This window comes from Pan paniscus, chromosome 13 (genome assembly GCF_029289425.2).
Source record: "Pan paniscus chromosome 13, NHGRI_mPanPan1-v2.0_pri, whole genome shotgun sequence".
Taxonomy (NCBI): domain Eukaryota; kingdom Metazoa; phylum Chordata; class Mammalia; order Primates; family Hominidae; genus Pan; species Pan paniscus.
The window spans coordinates 119,940,291-119,955,489 of NC_073262.2; the positions used below are offsets into that span (position 1 = coordinate 119,940,291).

At 40.9% G+C, this 15,199-nt stretch overlaps 1 long non-coding RNA gene across 5 annotated transcripts in view; it reads right to left on the bottom strand.

Annotated features, from left to right (window-relative positions):
* Positions 1-15,199, bottom strand: part of LOC129397305 (uncharacterized) — a 524,961-nt gene that overhangs the window by 43,362 nt on the left and 466,400 nt on the right. For all 5 annotated transcript variants that reach the window (XR_008624583.2, XR_008624581.1, XR_008624580.1 and 2 more), the window contains 2 exons: positions 13,510-13,767; positions 12,561-12,784 (listed from right to left, as the gene is read on the bottom strand). This is a non-coding gene — a long non-coding RNA (uncharacterized LOC129397305). The remainder of the gene's footprint in view (positions 1-12,560; positions 12,785-13,509; positions 13,768-15,199) is intronic.

The window sequence follows — 15,199 nt, forward strand, 5'->3', positions numbered from 1 at the left end:
CAAGGCAATGAAAATGACATGAAGTAATCATAGTTATTTATACAGGAACAATTTAGGAGACTTAGAATATTCACTTCTTTTGCCTTCTAGCTGAGCATCAAAATTCTCTCTCTGTCTCTGCCTCTCTCTCTCTCTATTTTCCACTTCTAGCTCCAACTATTTTTAAATCCCTCCCCCAATAGAACTCATAACAAACATAAAACAACATTTGTTGTATGTATGTTTACAATAGATGTTCAAGCTAATATTTATGTAGGTTTAGCCCTGGCATTAAATTAAGGTTTGGTTCACCAACAGGGTGCCTAGAGACTTCACCTCTATTTCCATGAGGGACTGAACAGCCTCTTGAGAAGGGACTCATCAAAATGGAAGAGTTGGCAATAAGAAGTTTGGCTAAATAACCAAGCACTGAAGTTGCAGAGGAGAAAGGATTTGAAAGGCAGTACAGTGTCCAGGGGCAAGTTGGCAATTTTTAGCAGGAGGTGAAGTGATGCCAGCAGAGGTAACAGTGCTCAGAGGGACCAGTAGTCCCCAGGAGGAGCAGGGGAATCCCCAGTGGATCTGATTTGTTCAAGAGCACATGTGAGATTATCAGCTGGCGTTACAATTTTGGAGTGGCAGTGAGAAGCAGTGAATTTGAGGTCACTCAATTTGCAGACCCCAAAGGGTGAAATGTTGAGAAACATGAGTTACACATGTATTTAACAACTCTTGTGTATTATCACAAATCCTATTTCACCTCTCATGCCCCCGAGGCTTTGGTGTCCAGTTCTCTGAAGACTTCATCAATCCTCAGCCACAAATCACCTGAGAGCAACTCACCTTGCTTCATACTATGAAGCTCCCTGATGTCACAGCATGGCAGGCCTGTGGCAACCCCTCAACACTTATGCATGATCCCAAACAGCTAGAGGATTAACACCTACGGTGTAACCCTTGACCAGCAGGAAATGGAAATTACTGTCTTTTTGTCCCCGCAGGTGAACGGTTCTAAAATGCATTTTATAAGCCTTCTGAAATAGTCCCACAGGTCAAGCACCTACTTGCTCCAGTGTGACCAACTCAATGATGCATCCTTGGGTTGACTCTCCCTCCTTTCCAGTTCACTTTCCCCGCCCCTCACTCCTGCACCTCAGCATCACATTCCTGAATAAACCACTCACACATCTGTCTTATTTCAGACTCTGTTTGGGGGAATCCACAATAAAAATTTGTCATTTTGAGTTAAACATTGCTCTCACCTTGAAGACATATTTCCGTACCTAGAGAGAGATTTCTGAAGTTCTCTCCCTTTTCCTATCATCTCCTTTGTGCTTTGTCTGACCTCCATGTTACAGAGCCCCATGATATTTAGAGCCAGTACTGCTAGGGAAGTAGTTCAGTTGTGTTTTAAATGGTTCAGCAACTTGTAACATCAATTGAGAACCAGAGGAATACACTTGGAGGCCAAGAAAAAAATGTTAGCTAATATGTACCATACAGTATGATTCCTTGGGTAAGGGAAAGTATATGCAAGTGACAGAGGAAAATTGAAAGTTGTAGCCCTTTTTTTTGGACTTTAGATTTGGAATTAAAGTTTCTCTTCTCTTGAAAGACCTTCTTTTTGTGGATAATGAATCTGAAGACCAGAACAGTTGGCCAATTTGCCCTAGTTGAGAGTGGCAAATAAATGAAGAACTGAAGAATGTGTCTCTTTAACTAGTGCTCCTTTGTTGAGAAGATACAAAACAATTGAAGGGTATGGATGAAGCCATTGGCTTATTCATGTCTCTGTTGATCATAATGAGATTAATATATATAGGGCATTCACACAAAGAGGATATTGACTCGATGGCTTACAGATTATTAGAGTTAGAAATGTTACCTACGACTAAAGGAAGAATGTTTCAGGTGTGGATCTCTGATTTAAAAAATACACCACACTTGCCTCAGTGAAGCAAGTCAACTTAGGTGCTGATACAATGCCACTGCAGCTGTGCTGAGTTCACGAAATCAGATCCCACTCTCTTCACCTACCCCTACTGTATTCATCCTACTTTCTGTCTGCTCTGCCCTTCCCATTTGGTAACCTATTCATGAAACACCTGGTTCTGGGTCCTTCAGCATCACTCCACGTTTTACTGCTGGCATCACTTTTCTTGGCACAGAACCTCTTAGGGCTGCTATCCTAGGAGTAGGTGCTACTCAGGCTGGCTTAGTCCCAGGCTTCACTCACTTCTCGGCCCATGCCCAGGAGGACCGGAAAGAACAAACTCTCTGCACATCTCTACAGGTGGCCACAGAGCCCCCATCTGAGCCTTGCTGATGGAGAAGAGCATGCTGCCTCACAAGGTAACTGTGTGGCTCTGTTCAAAAACCTTGTTTAGAAGTTATTGTTTCTTTTATTGCATTAGAATTTGTCTCACTGTAGCTTTCGTGCTTCTGTCCTGGTTCAGCCTTAGATAGCAGTGCAGCCTGGTCCATGTGAAAGCTCTTGCAATAGGCCTTTCTGCTAGTCAGGAGTTCTCAGACCCATCTCTACTCTTCACTTTTCTCAAGACTAATATCAGACTCCTGGGCTCTTCAAGGTTTCCTCATATGATAAAAGTTCTAAGCCCTCCATTGTCCTAGTCACTGTCCTCTCTGTTCCATCCCTGTCTGCCCTTCCAAGATGCTGCACCCGGAGATGAATTTGTCCTTCCTGGGGCAAGTCACCATGAGATGATTACTTTTGGATCATACTGAATTTGTGGGTTAAATAAACTCATAGGTCTTTATCTCATGCACTAAATCCAAATTTGATCTCTTGCCATAAATCATTTTTTTGAATAGCTGAACAATAAGTAAATAATACACAAATGAATACTAATCAATATTTGAACATCCTCAGTATTTTCAGCCCTAGTTTGAGCCAGACATAGCTCATCTTGTATACTTCACTAAGGACACTTTATATGATCAAGCAATTAATATTATGATGTCATGTCTCACAAGCCCCACAGTGTCACTTCCAGTCTCTTCACCACAAAGAACGTTGAAGCCTTCCTATTTTTTTGAAAATCATATTTCTAGCTGCAGGATGGGATGTAAGAAAAGTTCAGATTAGGATTATTCTAGGCTCCTGACTATAACTAAAATCCTGATTTTTATGGAAAGGAATGAGGATCATTCCTTCAAATTAGATTTTTGTGATAAAAAGAAAAATGTTGGTAATCTATTCAAAATTTTAACAAAAAGAACTGCATTTTCTTTGGAAAATAATAGTTGATTCCTTTTTGCTTTTTTTACTTATGAATTGGGGTGCAATAGAGTTTAATAAAAATGATGTGAAACACTCTTATAAGGCTAATTTATCACATTTGCTTCAAGGAATTGTCCTTTCTAACAAAATTGTGAAATGGAACTGAACAGTAGCATGATGAGGCCTCTACCAGGAGGAGGTACAGAACAAGGCAGGAGGTCAGTGGTTAAAGGACTCCTTGCTTATGCTCAAGAAATGTGGACCTTATTAGAGGTGACACAGTGAAATCAGTCACCTGATTTTGCAGGTGACTGTGGAGCAAGAATGCAAATCCACAATATTAGGATGAATGTGAGAGGAGAAGGGAAGGAGGCCATGAGGGAAAAAAGGACATCTAATTGGGTCTGAAAGGAAGGGTAGAATTTAAGTAAAGAACACTGTGTACATATGGCAATACCATGTACTTTCTCATGGAGAGAGGCCTTCTGAGAGTCCTGCATTGATCCCGCTTCTTTGACCATCCCTTGTTAGCCAGCAGGTCATTTGGCCTCACTAGTTGCCTCAGTGCTGAGTGATAGACTCAGCAGTCCCCAACCTCTTTGGCACCAGGGACTGGTTTTGTGGAGGATAATTTTTCCATGGATCAGGGAGGGGATGGTTTCGGGAGGATTTAAGTGCATTACATTTACTGCGCACTTTATTTCTAATATTATTACATTGTAATATATAATGAAATAATTATACAATTCACCATAATGTAGAATCAGTGGGTGCCCTGAGCTTGTTTTCCTGCAACTAGATGGTCCCATCTGGGGGTGATGGGAGACAGAGACAGTGACAGATCATCAGGCATTAGATTCTCATAAGGAATGCACAACCTAGATTCTTCACATGTGCAATTCACCATGAGGTTCACGCTCCTATGAGAATCTAATGCCTCCGCTTAAACGACACAGGAGATGGAGCTCAGGTAGTAATGAGTGAAATGGGGAGCAGCTGTCAATACAGATGAAGCTTTGCTTGCTTGCTTGCCGCTCACCACCTGCTGTGCAGCCTGGTTCCTAACTGGTACTGGTCAGTGGCCTGTGGTTGGGAACTCCTGGTAGACTAACAACAGAACAAAGCCAAGTCTCAAGGAGAGACAGTTGTATAGATGCCTGCCTGCCCAGTCTCTGTTGTGGGGGCCAAATCACACAAGACCTGCATTTAATTCTTTATGGGCTTAGGCTGTGAATTAATGTAAAATCTCAAGAAACCAAGATGACAGGCCAGGGACTAAAGAGCAAAAGACCACAGTTATGGTGGGCGAGGAGACAAAGTCAATCCCACCGGGACAGATGGTGATGACCCTTATCAGTTCTATTCTGTCATCTCATAAAGGTAAAGACTTGTGTTCTTTTTCTTAGGACAGTCCAGATGGTATTGGCTGTGCTTAAAGAAAATTCAGACATGTGTGAGTGTGGCTGGAATTGACATTCATGAGGTCTTCCGTTTTTATTTGAAAGGGGCAGAGTAAGTATTTGTGAACATTGGATGGTGATGAAGAAAAAGAAATGGTGTCTAGTATCCTACCTGGCCTCATGGACCAAGACTAGAAGGATTAGAGGCAAAGTCGAAGGAAGCTGCCACCATAAAGGGTTCTGTGAATGCTGTTTGGCTGAAATGTGTGACAAAGCACTGGGAAGTGTTTCATTGCATTGGCTCAGGCCATAGCACGACCCTTAACCAACACCTTAAGGTGATGGTCCCCTTGGCATAAATATTGGTGTTAAAATCGAGGTTAACCTTAGTGATAGGATGGTTAAGATTCCCCTGCATGACTTTGGAAGTTGAAGACACTGATCAGGAGAACTAGAGCAGGAAAGAGAAAATATGACTGAGGCTAAGTGGTGACTTGGTATTGACTGATAGGTGAACACAGGAATGAATTTCAGCGAGAACCCCAATAACTGTGTGGGGAGTGGAGACTGTGTATGAGCAGGACAGAAAAAAAAGCAGAAGATTCGGGTAGTGCCCTGTCGTGTGTCTCTTTTACAGTCCTGAAATGAAGGACTTTCAGTGTTTTCATTGAGCACCAATCAATTCCCTCTTTACAAAAGACTATATTGGAACAGCATCAAGGTTTAGGGATATTAAAGCAATACAATGACACTGGAATGACCACTGAGAACCAGCGAACTTCTTCAGCCCTTATATCCTCAGGCACTCTGGAAGCCATGAATCTGGTTTTCTTGCTAAACTGTGTGTACTGCACACAGTACAATGGTAAAGGAACAAAGATTGGCTCTAAAATCTCTTGTAAAGGGAAGGGTGGTCATCCCTTTAGATGGCAAATTGAGTTTCTATAATGGGGTTTGCTCTGATGTTGCATTTCCACTCAGGCATCAAGACATTCTGTTGTTTAAAGCCCTAGATGGGTGATATTTCTTTCTTTCATGTGCAAGGCCTGAATGCTTCACTGAGCTCTCTTTTACCCACACACACTCATTTAAACCTTGGTCAAAATTATCCTTTAGCATCTGCATCTTCTGAGAAGGCGGAAGGGTCAATGGGGATAATCAGGAGAGATGAGGTGCACTTTCAGAAGTTGGAGCTGAGAAGGTGATGGAAGTATCTGTAAAGTCGTTGAACAGCTGCACGAACTATAGGGGAAGCATTTCTGGAGGCAAAAGGGGAATAGCCCTTTCCTCTTAAACCAAAGCGGAGCACAGCTCCAAAGGCACTTAGATGGAGAGTTCATCGGAATGTGAGCTCTAAGAGTGGCTGAGAATCTGACAAAAACAGCCATCTGCCAACCCAAAATTAAAACTCCTCTGTTTAGCACCCAGTAGAGAAAGTCAACCAGATTGACTTCGCAAACAAACGACCTTAAAAGCATCACCTAAGAAAGTGTGTCAGGATCCACAGACATCCAGAGCATTCTCTATGGTTCATTACTTACATTATTCTTGTCTATTTACACATAATGTTTAGATGTAAAATCCTTACAATGAAAAGGGTGTATATGCTTTAAAAAAGGCACAACAGAGAAGAGTTGAGCAGGTGGTGTGCTGGCTCACAGATGGCCTTGAAAAAGAGAGTAATCCTAAGAATTAGAATGAGTTGGTGGTAGTTAAATAGAAAAGAACACAGCAAACTGCGTCCCAGAGGCCTGCCAGTAGTTGAACTGTTTGTTTTGACCAACAACAGACAAGTGTGTGTGCTTTCTAATATAAAGTTCTGCCATAGTCCAGGCCAGAGGTAATAAGCAATGGAATAAGGCAGTAGGAACAAAAAGTAAAAGGCAGTGAGATGCAAAACCAACTTGGTCTAGGAACCAGACCTTATCCATTTCAGAATCCATGGTGCCTCGATGGCACCTGGCACAGAGTAGAGGCTCTGTATGAAATTTTCTATGGCAATGGGCTCTAGAGACTTTGGGGAAATGCTAATGTGGAAAAACATGTTTTCATTCTTTATAGGTGGGAGCCTCTATTTTTCCTGCTTGCTTGCATATGGTAATGAAGAATAATAATAGGAACTGAAATTCGCTCATTTGAGTTTCTCCCTACAGAGTAGGTAGATTCCCAACAGGGTACCTAGTATATGTTTGCTAAATTAATGAATGAATACGTGAATGAATAGATAAGTGAATCAATGAACACATTAAAGAATGAATCAGTGACTCAATGAATGAATCCATCATTCAGTCAATGAATCTTATTCATCTTCTTCTAGATAGGCTTATATCTAATGGAGTGAAACAGCCCTGGACTTGGAATAAGAACCAGGGTTTATGCTTAATGTATTCCTTGCACAAATATTTACTGAGCACTTGAGCTGTACGCTAGGCTCTCTGCTACTACCATGACGTGAAAGAATGCTACAGCTATAGTGCAAAGAAGACAAACTTCCTCTTTTGTGAAGAAGAGGGAAGACACATAATAAATAATAATAATAAATATTAGTCCAGATAGCCCAAGGGTATGCAGAATTGGATAGGTAGGTAGGGATTCTTTTATAGAGGGAGGTCAGGAAAGGACTCTCTGAAAGTGACATTGGAACGGAAATCTGCACAACGAGGAGGAGCAAAATAAAAGCCTGGGGTAAGAGCACTCTAGGCAGAAGGTACAGGAAGTGCAAAGGTCCTGAGGCAAGAATTGGCCCAAATTGCCAAGGTAGAGAAACAAGAATGTGCCACTCTACCTGGGACAGGCAAGGAAGGGGAGTGGGGTGCCATATAAGGTCAAAGCAGTAGGTGGGACTTCCTTATTTTACCTGATTATGAATTGGGACAATAAGAACAATAGCTCATAGCTGTTGAGAGTTTACAATATGCCAAGCATAATTGGACTGTCTTACTTAATCATCACAACAACCCAACAAGACAGGCAGGGTGATATTCAAAGTATTTCACCGCTGGCATGTCACAGGCACCAACCAATCAGATAATGCCAGCCTCAACTATCCTCTAGCCATATAAGTATAGACAGGCTTGATCTCGGGTACCACTATTTCTCCCACTTAACTGGGTTAGAAAGCTGAGTTTAGAGATGGGGTCAACACCTCAGAATTATACAGCTGTCCATTTTACCACAAACTATATGTTGAAAACGGCAAGTAACCTACCTCTTATAAATGCTGCTTAGGCAGCTCAGGGAATTCTTTATGTAATGTGAAAATAAGTGAGGTGGGGATTTACTATCCATACTATAGAAGAAAGGGCACTATGCCAGGAGTATGAAATCATAGAACTACTCCCAGTACGAGACTTTGAGGAAATTGCTTTACCTCTCTGGTTGTCAGAAAACTTCTAGCCATGGGCAGTAAATGCGGGTGCTACTGGCACCTTGTGGGTAGAAGCCAGGGGTGTGGCTAAACATCCCACAGTGCACCAGACAAGCAGCACTACAAAGAATCATCAGCACTGGGTTGAGAAATCCTGCTATCGATCCCAGAGAGGTAACAGACATTGTGAGGTATGACGTTAGGGAGTGGTGGGGACTACAGCAAACTTCAGAGTATGCACAGTACACTTGCTTTCTAAAGGCATTTCGTATAAAAAATAATTTGTAAACTTTGTGGACTGAAGAGAACACATCTTCAGGCCAATTTCAGTCTTTTATGGCCTTAACCAGATTATGTTGCCCATAATTTTCTTTAAACAAACAGATGAGGATAAAAGTCTCTTAGTCATGCAGGCATGTGTTTGTGTGTTTGGGAGGGGAGGAGGGTGTAAACATATATACATGCACACACATATATGCTCTTATACACAAACACATTGGCAAGAAGATTTGATTTTAAAGTGTTTTCAGAAAGTGAGGCCCTCATCCCCCTTAGAATCCAGTCCAGGTTTTTTCAATTCTGTAACTTTTCCCTCCTCCAGTTATACCAGCCCCCTTCCTCTTGTTCTGACTTTGGCAAAGATGAAGCCCAGCTGCTCTACTCCACCCATAAGAGGAGCTTCTGGTTTTAGTTTTGGTCCCTTCCTGTTGCCTAAAGCCCCTGGGAAGGAGGCACCCTCACTCACGTTACTCCTTTAGCCTGTAGAGACAGATAGGCTAGAAGAGACAGGTCGGCCCCACGTTTACGATGTGTCCACAGAATTATTTATGGTTTGTTTATCCACTCAATGTGGAGCAATTGTGGCCTCTGACTTTCAGCTCCAGGGTGCATTAACAGATTTGGGGGTAAATTGGCAGTGTCAAGCTGCATAGTTGTACTGGGCTTTTCAGCCTCTCCCCATAAAGCAAATACAGCAATAATCCCAGACACTCAGGCACAGTGGCATTTCTAGAGAGACACCAATGACCCCATTAGTCGAGAAGCTGTGGGAAAGCCTGAAACAGGTGAGAAAGCGATGAAATTAGGAAAATGAAGTTCTCTGATCATCAGGCTCAGTGGATGGGTGCAAGTGTGGCAGACATGGTACAAAAGATGTGGACCATGAATTGGCACCATGATTTCAAGGTACTAGAAAACCAAAGTTTGGTGGGGCACCAAGGCAAAGTTTCTAAGGTCCTGTGGGCATCAGTGCATACTTCTGGAGGGTCAGTTCTGCATCAAGGAGATACATTTCTGCAATGATATAGGCATTTGAAAACCCTTGTACACTACAAACAACAGGATTGATGGAAAAGTAGGATAGGAGATTCTATCCAAAGCCTACCTAGGGACCAGAGCACAAACAAAAGCAATCACTGGAAGCTCAGTGTCACTGGACATTAAAAATACACAATGACAGTTGGTGGACATGTTGGCAGCCCTTCATTCAGAGCAGGTCTGATGGGTGCTGGGCAGTGCTGATGATAATGGAGATCTGAGCTGTTGGATCTGCTCTTAAGGTGGCCAAAGAGCAACTGCAATTTTCCAGCAAGCATCTGGGGTGAACTTCTTGAGGAAGAAGGCCTGAGTGCAGTGAAAACTTTTTAATTTTCTTAAAATATAGCTTAAAAGATCCTTGTACAAATATAGCATCCACAATGGGGACCTTTCTTCTTCCCACTGTTCCATGTTATACTGATGTTATTCACCCATATGTCAATGGTATACATTAATTCACATTACAGAAATGCTAGCAGAGGCAGAAGAGTCCATATGAGACAAGTGTATGGCCTGAGGCCCTGGGAACTAAAGCCTGAGTGCCTACAAGAAATGCTTGCAGAGGCAGAAGAGTCCATATGAGACAAGTGTATGGCCTGAGGCCCTGGGAACTAAAGCCTGAGTGCCTACAAGATATGCTCATAAGTTTCTAGGGCCCTGAGTGGTTTCCAACAAAGATGGAGCCTGGATTTGTCTTTGAGGCTGACAGGTAGAAGTTAAGCATGCAAAGCCTTAAGTAAGTAGTCTGTGCAGTGACCCAAAAGCTCAAAGGAATGGTGGGGTAGTGATATGGACAGGAGGCAGGGAAAGACTGGGAGGAAGAGGGCGGGGTCCTTAGCAAGGGCTCCACTCTCAAGCCTAGACCTGTGGGTCTAAATGACAACATACCTTCCTGTTTTCCTACCCAAATATTGTCTTTTCCAAAACTACCCTGGCCCACTGTGCCCCCTACCCTGTACCCACAAAAAGTACAAGCTCCACTGGCAGAGGAACAGAGTGGCATGACAGAGAAGGAGAGAAAAGAAGAAGCATCTGAACGTCGAGAGAAGTTCAGCCGGGGATGGTTGAACTACAGGGAAAGATTACCTTCCCACTCCATCCCCTTTCCAGCTCCCCATCCTGCTGAAGCCACTCCCATCACTCAGTACAATCCTCTGCATACACCACCCTTCAATCCTTCCATGTGACCTGATTCTTCCTGGACACAGGACAAGAATTCAAGATGCACTGGGTGCGGGAACCCAAAAAGGCTGTCCCACTGACTCTTCAGTGAGTTGTTTAACACTGAAGCCATCCAGGAATGGCAAAGCTAAAAGAGCCTTGTTTGTTTGTAACATATGCTTTCTGGGGCTCCAGAGGTCTCAGGCAAATCCTAGATGCTGCCACAGGCTGGTACGGGGTTTGTTTATGCCAAATGCCCAAAGGTACTCACCCCAGCTGCTGCACCCACTCACGTGTGTACTCCTGCTCCCACAAGGGGTTGGAGGGTGGCAGCCGAGTAAACGAGCCACACCCTTGTCACAAGTCCCACCGAGGGGTCAAGGAACTCTCCCTTCTCAGCAGGGGATCAGAGATTCTGGGAGATACTGAAGAAAATGGAGCTCACTTTCCAGACATTAAGATTTTAATGACACTTTTAGACATGAGAAAGCAGGAAGGACTTGGTGGGCAAGAAAGTCAAAACAGAGATTCGACCAAGATCCGTCTTTCTTTTTTCTGGTGCTGACAGATTGAAGGAGAAGGTAGAGGAAATGATAGCTGGATGATTTTTATGCAATCAACATTATTTAAATGCTTTCATTAAATTATTGTCAAGGAGGTATGGCTGTAATTGTGTATCACCTCCAAGAGAAGAGATAGATAGTTATAAAGACCACCAAAAGAATTTCCACACACTAGGATTCAAAGGACTAGCAAAAGCATACAAAGTCAATAGCTAGCAAGTCAAAGACAAGAAGGGAAGAAACCCACCAAGAGTAACATGGACCTCCACTATGACTGATATTTCTGTCTGTTTTTCATGGCTCAGGCTTCTCCTCTGGCTTTTACTTGAACTTGTTCTAGATCATCAAATGATACCAACAGGACTAGAAGAGATATTGCACCTCCACGAAACAATTTATTCCCTGAAAATATTGGCTAGAGTAATCATAAGATCCTGAATCTGGATGGGACCTCAGTAGATGACACAGTCTAAGTCTCTGCCTCTGTGCTATATCCCCAAAGGAATTAGCAAGTAACCACAAAACGGAAGTGAAACAGGAAACCTTGAGTATTTCACATAGCATAATTGATATAGGGGGCTTAACCACACACACAAAAATGCACAAGTCAACAAGTAAAAATTATACACTGTGACAAGTTATAAATGATTGTTCACAACCAATAATTCTACTTTTAAGTATTAATTAATTAACAAATCTTTAGATCTGAAATATTTTTTAAGAGAAACCCTCAGGAATCCAACAATCTAATTTAAGTACTTATTTAACACCTCTATTTGCAAACATCATACTAGATGCTCTGCAGGCCCAAAGGAGAATCCTTAGACTCCTTGTTCCCTATAATTTATCAGAGGCACACGGACCCAGGGTTTATGGAGTCTTCAGCTTACGGAGTCTTATGAGGGCCCTCTCAAGGAAATTAATACAAAATTACACATAGAAAATTGCTAGGTCCTATCCCAGGGCACTGGAAGAAACAGCTGTAAGTGAATGCTCTGAAGCTTAAATTCATTCACTTCCTGATAAATCTATGCCTGTTGTTTAGAATATGTTGTTTCTTCAGGTGTTAAGGGCTTGAGAAAACAACCCAGGTCCAGACCCTTTCTTCTTCCAGGCCTCGCAATTCATAGCATGACGTGGATCTAGCTTCGTCCTTACCCACCTCCCAAGACAGGAGTCTCCCTCTGTTATCAGGAACATTAGGTCGGCATCCTGGTGGGATGGGTTTGAAGAGGTGAGGGCTAGTTTTACTTTTTCCATTCATCCATCTAGCCACACACAACCACACAAAATGCATTTACACTGTGGTATGAGTTAAGCACTGTGTTGTGTTGTAGGAAAATGGACACATCCATGTATTAGTTATCCATTGCAGTGTAACAAATTACCCCAATCTAGCGACTTCAAAACAACTCACACTTATACTATCTGACAGTTACTGTGTGTTAGGAGTTCCAGCACGGTTTACCTGGATCCTCTGCTCAGGCTCCAACCAGGCTGCAAACAAGGTGTTGGCCAGGCTGCTTTCTCACCTGAAGACTGGACTAGGGAAGAATCCACTTCCAAGCTCATTCAAGTTGTTGGTCGAATTCATGTCCTCGAGTCTGCATGAGTGAGGTCCCAGCTCTTACTGACTTCAATCCTCAGGTCCTAGAGGCAGCTCCCACTTTCCTGCCACTTGGCACTATCCACAGGGGCTTAACCAGGTGGCTGTTTGCTTCTTCAAGGCCATCAGGAGAATTTCTCTCCTGGTTTGCTAAGATATAATAAAACATAATCACAAGAGTGACATTTCAGCACCTTTACATAACTACATAACTTTACATAACATAAACCAACCTAATCAAGGGAGTGTCTTTCCAACAACTTTGCCACACTGCGTTGGTTGCAAGTAAGTCACAAACCTACACTCAAGGGGATTACACAAGAGTGGATTATTGGGGTCTCCTTAAAGCATGTCCTCCACTATCTACTTTGAAACTTCTTTACAAAGCTTTCATTTTGATGATTTGTTTCAGATGACTGAAGCCCACTCTCATTAAAACTATTTGGAAACTGCTGTCTAGTGACATTATATTAAAGCCAATCTATTTAATTTAAACAAGAAACAGCAGTGCTCCCACTTGGTAGGAGATAAGACTCCTTACAGCCTCAGCTATCAACAACATGGCTTATGCTATTTCTTTATGTACATATCTATATATGTCCAGTGCATGCCAAATAAGGTCTGTAAGCATTGAAACATAATAATAAAATGAACTCAGGTACCCTCATTCCAATTTAAGAGCTAAACCATTATGAACTCCATTCTATCTACCTATGTATTTCTTCTTATGCCATTCCCCTACCTCCCAGAGGTAACCAACCATTCAGTTGCTATAATTCATTTGCCTTTTTGATAATTTTGTGACACACATATTTAACAATAAAAGAGTGGTGTGCTATTGCTAACTTCTGAACTATAATAATGGCATCACATACCGCAAAGTGTTCTGAGGTTAGCTTTTTCCACACAACATTATGTTTTTGAGATTGAGCTCTGCTGCTTCTCCTAGCTGTAGATCAGTCATTTCCACTCACACAATTCCACTGTGCAAAGATGACACGAATAAGTAGACGTTTTTATCAATGGGCATTTAAGTTCTTTTCATTTTTCACTGCCATGAATACTGCTGCCGTGAACATTGTTATGCATCTCCTAGTACTCATATGCAAGTATTTTTTTTCTGGGGTATGCACCTAAAAGTAAAATCACTGAGTCTTAGGGTATGCAAATATTCAACTTTACAAGGAAAGACAAATTGTTTTCCAAAGCAAACTCTTATCAGCAACTTATGAGTTCCTTTAACCTATTTTCTCCTCAACCAGACTTCATATGGCCAATTTAGAAGCTATAAAAGGGTATTTTATTTTTATCTTACTTTGTATTTTTTGAATATTAGTAAGTCTAAACATTTTATGTGCTTATTTTCCATTTGTATTTTCTCTTCTGTGAGATGCTGGTGTATTTCTCTGTTGTTTACATTTTCCTTCATATATTTGTAGAAGTTCTTCATGTATTCAATGGTTAAACTTTTGTTAATTCTCGTATCAATAAAATAGCTTCTTATAATACATGGCTGGCTTTTCACTTTCTTTATATCTTTTAATAAAGAGACATTTTATTTTTATTATAGCGAAGTGTATCAATCATTTCTTTTCTGGTTAACCTTTCTGTGTCTTATTTAAGAAATTCTTACTTTGGGAGACTGAGGCGGGAGGATTGTTTGAGCCCAGGAGTTAGAGGCTGCAATGAGCTATCATTGCACCACTGCACTTCAGTCTGGGTGACAGATTGAGATCCTGTCTCTTACCAAAAAAAAAAAAAAAAAAAGGAAAGAAAATGTTTCTTTCATATCTCAAGGATAGGAAAAATAAAGATATTTTATGTTTTCAATTTTTTTAACTGAAAAACAATCTAAATGAATAAAGAACCTAAATATCATAAGGATGCAATTTTTCCTCAAGGAGATTTACACATTTAGTGTAATTCTCATAGAAGAGTCCTAAATGATTTTTTAAAAACTTATCAAGTTTATTCTAAAATTTGTTTGGAAGAACAAAATGCCAGGAATAGCCAAGACACTCCCCAAATAAAAGCATACAGTAATTGAACTTGCCCTACCATATATCCTTATGTATATTTATATATAATTAAAATTATACATAGCTATGTCCATATATAAGTATATAATGTATATTTGTATACATATATGCGTGTATATATAATTTATACCTAACTCCATGTATTTATGTAAGTAAATATTATATACATAAATTATATACACTTAAAATATACTTATAAAATTATATAAGGATATTCTCATAACATGATTATATATATACACATAAGTGTATATAGAAGATATGTACATGTATAATTATATTTAAACCCATGAAATATGTGTTAATCTTATCAAATGCTTTTTGGCCTCTGTTGAGATGGTTATATATAATTTTCTGATGTTCAGTTCATGTGATGAATTAGATTTCTAAGTTTCTAGTGTGAAACTACTTTTGTTTTCTGAAGTAAACTTAATTTTATTATACTATACCATAGTTTATATACCATTCACTTTATTTTGTTAATGTTTTGTGTAGACAATTTTATATGAATGTTTGCATGATTGAT